The 9,498-nt window shown below is 34.0% G+C and overlaps 1 non-coding gene across 1 annotated transcript; it reads left to right on the top strand.

Moving 5' to 3' along the window:
- Positions 1-7,493: 7,493 nt before the first annotated feature.
- On the top strand, positions 7,494-7,566 carry TRNAK-UUU (transfer RNA lysine (anticodon UUU)). The gene has a single exon. It is a non-coding gene; the product is annotated as a tRNA-Lys (tRNA).
- The last annotated feature ends 1,932 nt before the right edge of the window (positions 7,567-9,498 follow it).

Raw genomic sequence — 9,498 nt, 5'->3', positions numbered from 1 at the left:
TTTTTTTAGTCAAAAAAGGGCATAGCGAGTGAAAAGCTTGTGCAAACCGCCTCTAACGCGCAATATCTAACAAAGAATGTCTGGCAATGCATTAGAGCCCAGTTAGCGCTTCTTGTCGCGTTGTTTTACTGCCTGATATTTGTTGTTGGCGCATGGATTGCAAACATTCTTGGTATGAAAAAGGCTGATGCTAAGACATACCACACTGACTTTACATTGTCACATTCTTCACCTCTGCGGCAAATACATAGAAACACACATACACATTCTGTCAGGCATTTAGCGCATACATGTCGCAACAAAGGCGAATTAAATTGTCTAAGCGGCAACACCTACTAACTGCATGCTCGTACAAGACTTTCAAAGAGGCAGCAAATGCTCTGTTGACAGCTGTACAAGGCGTCCGACCCAACTGAATGAACATGTAGGAGGATTGCATAGTCGAAGTGGGAGCGGTTTACTTGTTGGCGACTAAATCTCAACCACTTGTGCGGGAATTCATGCATGCTTATGTACTCCGTACACAAATAGATTCTCATATGAGCTTGTACATGTGATACTGGAAAGAAATAAAGAGGTTTTGCCACAATCACTAATATGTCTACCCAAACAGATATGTTTATATGTGTGAGTATAAATTAAATGTCGTATATGTGATTAGCAGGGATTAGGGCAAATGTCGGTTGTAGGTTGCTAGTGTTCAAGTCAGAAGCCAGAGGCCAGGGTGAGATGTAGCTGTCACACTTCTTACGTTCGTAGTTCTTGTAGATTCATTTGGCACGTGAGTCTGACAAATCTTTAAAGTATAACAACTATGTACGCCATATACGCCTGAGTAAGAAGTGACGCAGTTTTTATGCGATAAATTGCATTTATATGCTTGTGGAAAGGTTTTCTAATCTCTATCTGACTATTTTTACTCAGTTGCTGAATTAAGGGAGCATCCAATGCCGCCCAAAGCTGTAGGTAGCTCATCATTGATGTTGAGTCTTCATCCGGCGTACTCTATGTACCTATTTTTCACCCGCCAGGCCGAGGCGTGGCCATTGCGTTTAGCACTCGTCGCCTCTGGTTCCTGTTACTTCGTCTAGTGACGGACATGGTATTGGCTACCTACCCCTATTCCTACTCAGAGAGGGCCCCTTCGCCTCCATCATGGATTTACGATCCTGAAGGTGCCATAATACCACTTTTAAGGTAGTGCCGCTCATACCCATTCTGCGTCGTCATGGCCAGCTGATCATTCAACTTCTGGTTGAGAAGTCTGGCGCGAGATGAGCTTTACAGAGACCTGCAATTTTGAATAACTGTTATAAAAGGGAAATACAATACAAAGGTCTGAAGTGCCAGAGCCCAGCCGCCGGGAGAAAAACCGGGCACAGGGGTAAACTGGTGGGAGCCCCTACCTACAGGAATATATCTATCTTCCCACTTAATATGAATTTTAAATAATAAATATGACGTAGTGTTTTATGCTCTCATCACAGATGTATTACATTTGCTTTATTGTTGATGATGGGTGAAACAAATTTGTTTTATACGACTTTGAAAATCAGTAATGTATAAATCAGTACATACATAGACTTTCAGTCAAAAATATTTTTTGAGATTATACTGGAATATATAAATATAGGGATAGTCAGACTTGCCAGTTAATAAAAAGACAGAAACATCTCGCTCAAACATTTATTTATCGATCTAATTAATGAAAACATACTTTTTTTAAAATCGGTTGACTATCATGATTAAGTTATTGAATATGCAGTTTAAAATTCTCCAATCTCCAATTATTTATAACTAATAAGTAAGCTTTTCGAACTTTGGCGGCAGCGAATGCATCGATAATAGTCCGGAAATCCAACATCTTGACTAATTCTACCTCAAAGCATAGTGTAACTAGTCCTAAAATCCTGCCCTATGACGAGCATGATCGATGATCATTTGAAAAATGCAAAATATTCTCAATGCGATGCATATATTTGGGAAAAGTCTTCCTAATTTTCGAGCGTTGATGGTATTAAAGAGGTCGTATGGAGTAAGACGTGTTTCAAAATTTGCATCGTAAATCGTTTCTGCGGTGAATAGCTTGCTTAGAAAACTTATAAGATATATGAACGGAATACTTTTTTGCTAATATTTTTGCATCTTCTTTCATATCATGGAACTGCCATAGAAATGAGAACGATTTGTTTACGTCACTCACTGCGGCGAATATTCTCTTCATTCCACAGGTAACGCTGTCAAGTACGACGTAGAAAGTTTTTCTTTTGAATTCAATTCCTTCTTTACTGCAATTTTTAGCCACTTCTTCATTTATGTCGTTTCTGTGTTTTTTTCTTGCTGATGGTAACACCGTTTCAACAAGCTCTTAATTATCTGCAACAATTTTGCATTCATTATAAATTACTTTCTCCTGGTCGCGCAAAAATTACAAATCCACAAGAAGCTTTTCTACATTTCTAACTTCAGCGCCGATAGTGACATTGAACTCCTAAAGAACCAAGTTTCTTTAGTTGATTAACTGAAAGATTTTAAACCAAACGGAGGCCATCAAAACGCACTCAAATTTGCTCATATATTTCAAGATTCCATCAACGCCCCAACGAGTTCTGCCATAAGATTGAATTTTTTTATTTCCTTCAAAGCGTTAATCAATATGGAAAGATATTTCGCAAATGGTTTGACGGCCACAATTCTGGTAGACTACCTTATATTAGAAAAACAGCGAAGTGAATTGGATATTTTGGATTTGAGAAGTTCCAATGTTTTGCAAATTAAAGCGGCAGTAGCTTCGCCGGTTTTTTCGTGACAATCTGCAAAAGCGAGAAAACGTATCTCTTTGTAGGCGACTTTTTTCTCAGCATCGAGACGGATATAACGTAAAATAAATATAGTTTGATACGGGCTCCTTCGAGAATTCCGAGCCCGGGGGCGATTTCCCTTTATATAGATACATTATAATGGTCAACTTCTTGCAGTATTAATTTGAATAGGGCTATATTATCGCCAAACGTTGATTTCGGTTAATCGCTTACACAAATATTTATTAGATGGTATGGTTGTCCTTGTTCAAGTCCAAATCCTGCTGCAATGGATAATTCTAAAATTACTTTGCTTAAGGGTATTGAAATTTTGTTTGAACTTTTTATATAAAAGCTTGATTTATTTGTCAATATTTATTTTTCAATTAATTATGATTCGAAATATGAAAGAACCATTTGTAAGAGTAGGCTTCTTGTATGTATTTAAATGTGTCATAAGGCAAATGCTCTATTTATATGTAGGTATTTAGTTTTTATATAATGTGAGAATCTTATAAAAAGCATATCTGCATACAAAAGCAAACTTATGTGTGGAATAGGCACTTATTTCTGGAATTCACTACAATCCCAAATATTAATTTTATGGTTGCTTCTTTCTTACCACTCCGTTGTTTCGGCAGATCAAAGCGACTTTCTAAAATGCAAAACGTCGCTAAAGAATGCATTGTTCGAATGTTTTCGCAATTCTACATAAAACAGCAGAAGTTGAAATAAACAAACACCTAAAAATCAAACAGAAATGTCACAAAGGTAATCACCAAATAAACGGTCTTCTCACGACCAGCGGCAGACTCAAGGCCAACTACAGGCATATTTGCCTCCTTTTTTTTAGCCACAACGATACACTGATAGAGGATAACAAGCAGCCAACAGATTTAGAGACAACAAAGTGGAAAAAGAAATTTGTCACACAGTAACTTCCTAGAAAAGTTAAAAATCCGCAAAACGTGTGTAAGAGAATTGCCAGCGAGAACAGTAACAGAAGAACTATAATTAAGCAAACAGACAATGGTTGTATTTGACAACGCAGGAGAAAGAGAATATAAAACTAAGACTATTCTTTTGCTTAGCCTTTGAAGCTGCCGATCTTCGGAACGCATTGTTCTTTCACTTCCTTGCCAAAAATGAGAATTGCATTGTCAAATATATTGCTGTATGTATGTTTATGTATTGCAGAATTTATGAATTTTTCTGCGAAACCCCATGGCTTGATGAATGCATGCTGGGTAACAATACACAACAGAAGAATGTCGAAGTCGAGGTCTTTTTATGCTTTCTTCGCCTAATGACATTGTGACCATAATAAATTAGTAAAGTATAGCAAGTTGATGAGACCGATGATGAGGGTCTAACATAAAATGTGTATGTATGTATGTATGTGTGTGACGATCCTTGAGTAAACCCTACACGTTTGTTCCTATGCTGGTTCTATGATTGCACAGCAGTTCTACCGAGTTGACTGGTGTTTCAATTATTATGCTCTACACCTAAGGCTTTATAATGTCTCAATGGGTTTCTGTGTTTAGCCGTGTTGCTATTTAGGTTCCGCCCGCATGTATAATAACACCTTTTTCAGTAGGGATGACGATTTGCCTTGTAAGCATTTGCTCGGAAACGTGAGTCAATATTTTTTTCTGCTTTGACGCAGCCGCCTTGGTATTTCGACAGTGTGGATTTCGGATAAATATAATTTACAGTTACTACTTATTATCCTTGTCTTGCGTTACTAATTTTTGTTTGAGTAAACAAGCTGAGAAAAAACAGTACTTAAGCCCTTACGAGATCTAAATATTCGGTCCCACAAAGCAGCGTATAATTGTGGGTGTTTACTTTACAAGTAAATGAATAAAATAAAAATTTGAGTTGATAATTATAGGGTGCATTGGTTACTTGCGATATTAACTCTAGCATTGTTGTCTTTTTTTTCAGGAAATCTCTCTGTATTATTAACAGCTGAACCGTTATAAATACCAAAAAAATTCGTCTGGAAGAATGATTGACTAGACGAACAATATTACCCTATTGTTTATAAATCGACATGAAAGCATTAAACTATTCAGAACAAAATTCCTAAAGTAATATTTCGAAATATGAATGTAAAAAGCGTAGATGGTAGTATTTACATGGGGTATAAATTTTCCAAAAATAAGAAAAAAACGTTAACTACATTTGCACCGAAGCTATAATGCCCTTCACAAATAAAAAAGGCTTAATTTTGGTAGTTCAGTTTGTATGGCAGCTATGTATATCCTATAGTGGTCCTACAAATAGACAACTTCTTGGGGAGAATAAGGCGTGCGCAAAATTTCAAATCGATATTTCAAAAATTGAGGGATAAGTTTGCGTTTATTCAGATGCTGATCATTTATATATACATTTAAAGAGACGCCGACAAACTTCATGACAAACTTAATATATCCTGTGCAGGGTATAATGATAGAGTATTGCCGACAGTATATGAGATATCTTAGTGAAATTAGAAGTGCAAATTGATCTCAGCAGAATATGCTTTGATACCCTAAAACGGCAAAAGTTTACTTCGTTGATGCTAATTTTATCCTACTTCACATAAAAATTTATTTACCTATTTGTAGTCGTCGTGCGGAAAATATAAATAGCTCTGAGTTAAGTGAAAGTATAAAAGAAATTTATTTCGGAATCTAAAAAAAACTCCTCCATAGAACATACTCATTAAAGTTTTACATAGTTTCCGTCATCGCAAATAAAGATCGGCATTTTAATTGACAAGTAAAAGGGATGTAAAAACCACAGAAAATGAAATTAGTTCGGTACTTTTGGAACGGCAACCGAACCTTAAGTGGTGATCACATAGACCACAAAGCGCAGTCTATTTTAACTTAACTCAAATTCTAACAAGACATGGCAATAAACCACCACCAACATATTATTGTATTTCCTCTTATAAAATGGACAAAATTTTAAATCTTTGATATAGGTATACATTTTTATCTGTATTATCCGGAAGTGTTAACATATTTTGATTTGATATCGTTTTGCCATCACAGTCAGTTGATTGACAGCCCAGCTGGTTATTGAGATTTTTTGATAGCGATGGCAGGTTTTTCTGATAATAAAAAGGTAACATATTGAAAGGCTGTCAACTAACTGGATAAATAAATGTCAGGTGATGTAAATAAATAAATTAATATATTTGAAACTAACATAATAGTACGAATGGCATAAAATACGCTGTAATAGCCTTTCAATCAATTTTAACAAATTTTTAGGGTATGTCTTGGTGTTGTAATTCTGTTTATAGACAGAAATAGTTTTATTAATAAAGAGAAGAAATAAATGTAAGTATAAGTATATTATATTTAGTATAAGCATATAATATATGAGAAACATGCTTAACTCTCACTTTAATTGTGCTGGAGGAAAAAATCTACAGATTGGTATTGAAAAGGTAACAAGTTGCAAATATTTACATAAATAATAGAAAAGAATAAAAGAAAATAAATACTTATATAAAACTTAATCTTTAAATAGTTATGAGAAAAGAGGAAGAGTAGTAAATTATTAAAACAAAGGTACTAAAAATACCTAAACTTTCATCTGCCTTGAATTGAACCATGTGCTTGTGAATATGAAGCGTATGTTCTACCTTTTACGATTTTAGGAAGGGATGGATCCATAAAAAATATGCTTTCAAATTTTAGATACTTCATCAGTGAAAATCATTTTCAGTCTTTAATCATCTTAGCGAATCAACAACAAAATCTTGAACTACAATAGTAGCGATGTTTACATCTCTTCTTGAAAGGTAATTTTCGAACAATATATTCCATTTCACAAATTTTTAGGAAATTTTACTTGAAGCCCTAACGAAATTTAGCTGCTGAATATCTATACTAAATTTAAAAATATGCTATTCGCTTTCATTCGAAAGTGTTGTATGTTCTATTAATGCGAAATGATTTGGTATGTTTGTCGCGGTCGAGTCATAATTATGTCATTACCACAGTCCGATTTCCCACTTTTTTGTAAAGCAGCGACTAATGAGTATTAATTTTTCTGAATTCTGAAAATTCTGCGGTTTCTTTGTTAATTATATAGGAAATTATATCGGCAAATAAGTATATATAACAATTATAACATACCCTGTAATCTTTTCGAAATTTTATCACAATCGAAGTAGCCGTTTTAAAGTATTTATGTTACATATGTGTACATACATTTGTACTTTTACATTTCTAATTTTTAATCACTTATAAATATGGATTTTTAAATCGCATTACGTCAAATGGCTCACTAAGCATTCATTATCACGTTCTAGCGGAAGCGTTAGCGAATAGCGTACAGTAATGAAATAACGCTGAATAACCCACACAACATAAATATTTCTAAAACTATTCAAACAGTTTTTAATGAGTGTGAAACTAACTAAAGTATGCACGAACAATTGTTTATTATATAATATATTGTAGTTTGATAACACGGAAAGACAACAACAAAGTAGCTGGTGTGAAACAAAAAAAATTATATTATGTGATTACCTCAGTTCGACATTTTGTAGTAAAAAGTAAATTAGTTTTTTATTGAACAATTATTTTAAAAACTATTTGATTACTTTAAAAATCATTAAAGATAAGTTATATAGTATACATCACGGTATATAATATATGTAAATGCGCCACAATTGAAATATATGCCCGGGTAGCTCAGTCGGTAGAGCATTGGACTTTTAATCCAAGGGTCCAGGGTTCAAGTCCCTGCTCGGGCGAGTATACATTTTTTTAATTTAAAATTAAGACTTTTTTACGTTTTTTAATTTAATTAGTTTGATAATATACGAGAGTAAATTTAGTTCTGAAAATTGAGGTTAATTTGCTATGTATAAATATTTCTGTTTATGAAAATTAAATTAGGTCTTACAAATGCATACTATGATACTGTAATACATTTTATAGCTTAGAAAATATAACTCAAGTCTGACTTTAAACCAATGGAAATGGTTTCGAAATTGTGTATCAGAAAACTAAGGTTCATTATATATAAACATATTTATATAATATGTCTATATGCTTTCGAATTTCACTACTTTCAATACCATTACTTCAGTAAATTAGTATATACATATGTACATATTCACATATGAATAGTTTCTAAATGACGAGGGTTCTTAGTTACGTTCTTTGGAATTTCAATCCTGAAACTGGTGTTCCATTTACTTCGGTATTGCCAGTGAAAAGAAAGTGCAAGCAAATAATGAATTTCAAACTACAAAATTTGAATTTTCATCCTCAAAATTAATTTCTTCTTTATAATTGCCTACTGCAAACCATATATCAACTCTATATAATATCTTTGGGATTTTCTTTTACAAAACATGTAGAAGAGTCATTTATCATAGAGAAAATTTCGTGAATGATTTCAGCTTCAAGGATATTAGCGTCTGATGTAACTTTTACGCTTCTCACAATCACTAAAAATGACGCTGGCATTTTTGGGAAAAATCTTATAGAAATCGCAACATTCTATGGCAAAATAAAAATACTTTCATTTCATTTCAAAGCAATCTCTATACAAATGTGTCAGCATGTTTGTTCATTAATGCATGGCGAAATTCAACTTAATTGCTTTCGTTGCATTTTATGATAGAGCATCATCATTCATAATAATATTTTGGTTATGAAAATCTTCTCACACTTCAAATTGACATATCAGCCATAGCGTGACAACAACACCACCAACGATATGTTCATTATAAATAACTTAAAAAGAGTCAGCAATAAGGGACCTGGTAGAATATGCAAGCAACTGATAAATTATATCCTCGTGACTTTGCATATTTCACTTTCTTCCTTTCATATAATAAATCTCCGGCAAGCTGGTTGTTTGTATGACTGATGCATGCGGACGAATGTCGCTGAGTTAGTGCGCGCAGGCGGCAAACAAAATATAAGCATATGCTGTCATGCACACACATACACACGTGTACAGAAGAATTTTGTGAACGAAGTCTTCATAGAGACATTTGAACCACCCAAGTCCAAAATTGTGTGTACATTTGTATATCGCAAACACGATCAACTCACTCAGGCGGACAGTAGACCAATCACTCATTGTCAATGTTAATATGAAGCGTCATCATTACGTTCCATCCATTTCATCAATTAATTATACGGCTTTATTATAACAAACATAAAAAATATTTTTTTTTACAAATTTAGCGGCGGCAAAAATTGCTTTTGCGGCAATAATTTTTTCTAAAAAAATTATTAACACGTGATGACTGTGGAGTTTTTTAAATATTACGGCTTATGGATATCTGCACTGTGCTTATATTTCTATATACATATGTATACGTATACGAGTTGGCAGTAAATTCAATATTATCCCTTAGTTAACGATATAAGACCCACCGGACAGGGTCTCCACAGCATTAGATTGTGCAAGCGTTTTACTCTTGCAAAATGTGGCTACAGAGTACAATAGTTTTGTATCACCCACAACTAATAGAGTTAGATTTAGGGTTGTATATATATAAATGATCAGGATAAAGAGACGAGTTGAAATACGGGTGACTCTATGTCCGACCGTCCGTCCGCCAGTACAAGCTGTAACTTGAGTAAATATTGAGATATCTTGATGAAACTGGGTACACATTTTACTTGTTAACGCAAGAAGGTTGGTACTGTAGATGAACGTAATT

Source organism: Bactrocera oleae, chromosome 3 (genome assembly GCF_042242935.1).
Source record: "Bactrocera oleae isolate idBacOlea1 chromosome 3, idBacOlea1, whole genome shotgun sequence".
NCBI classification, from domain to species: domain Eukaryota; kingdom Metazoa; phylum Arthropoda; class Insecta; order Diptera; family Tephritidae; genus Bactrocera; species Bactrocera oleae.
The sequence above is the reverse complement of the archived record's forward strand: the minus strand, read 5'-3'. Positions and strand labels throughout refer to the sequence as shown.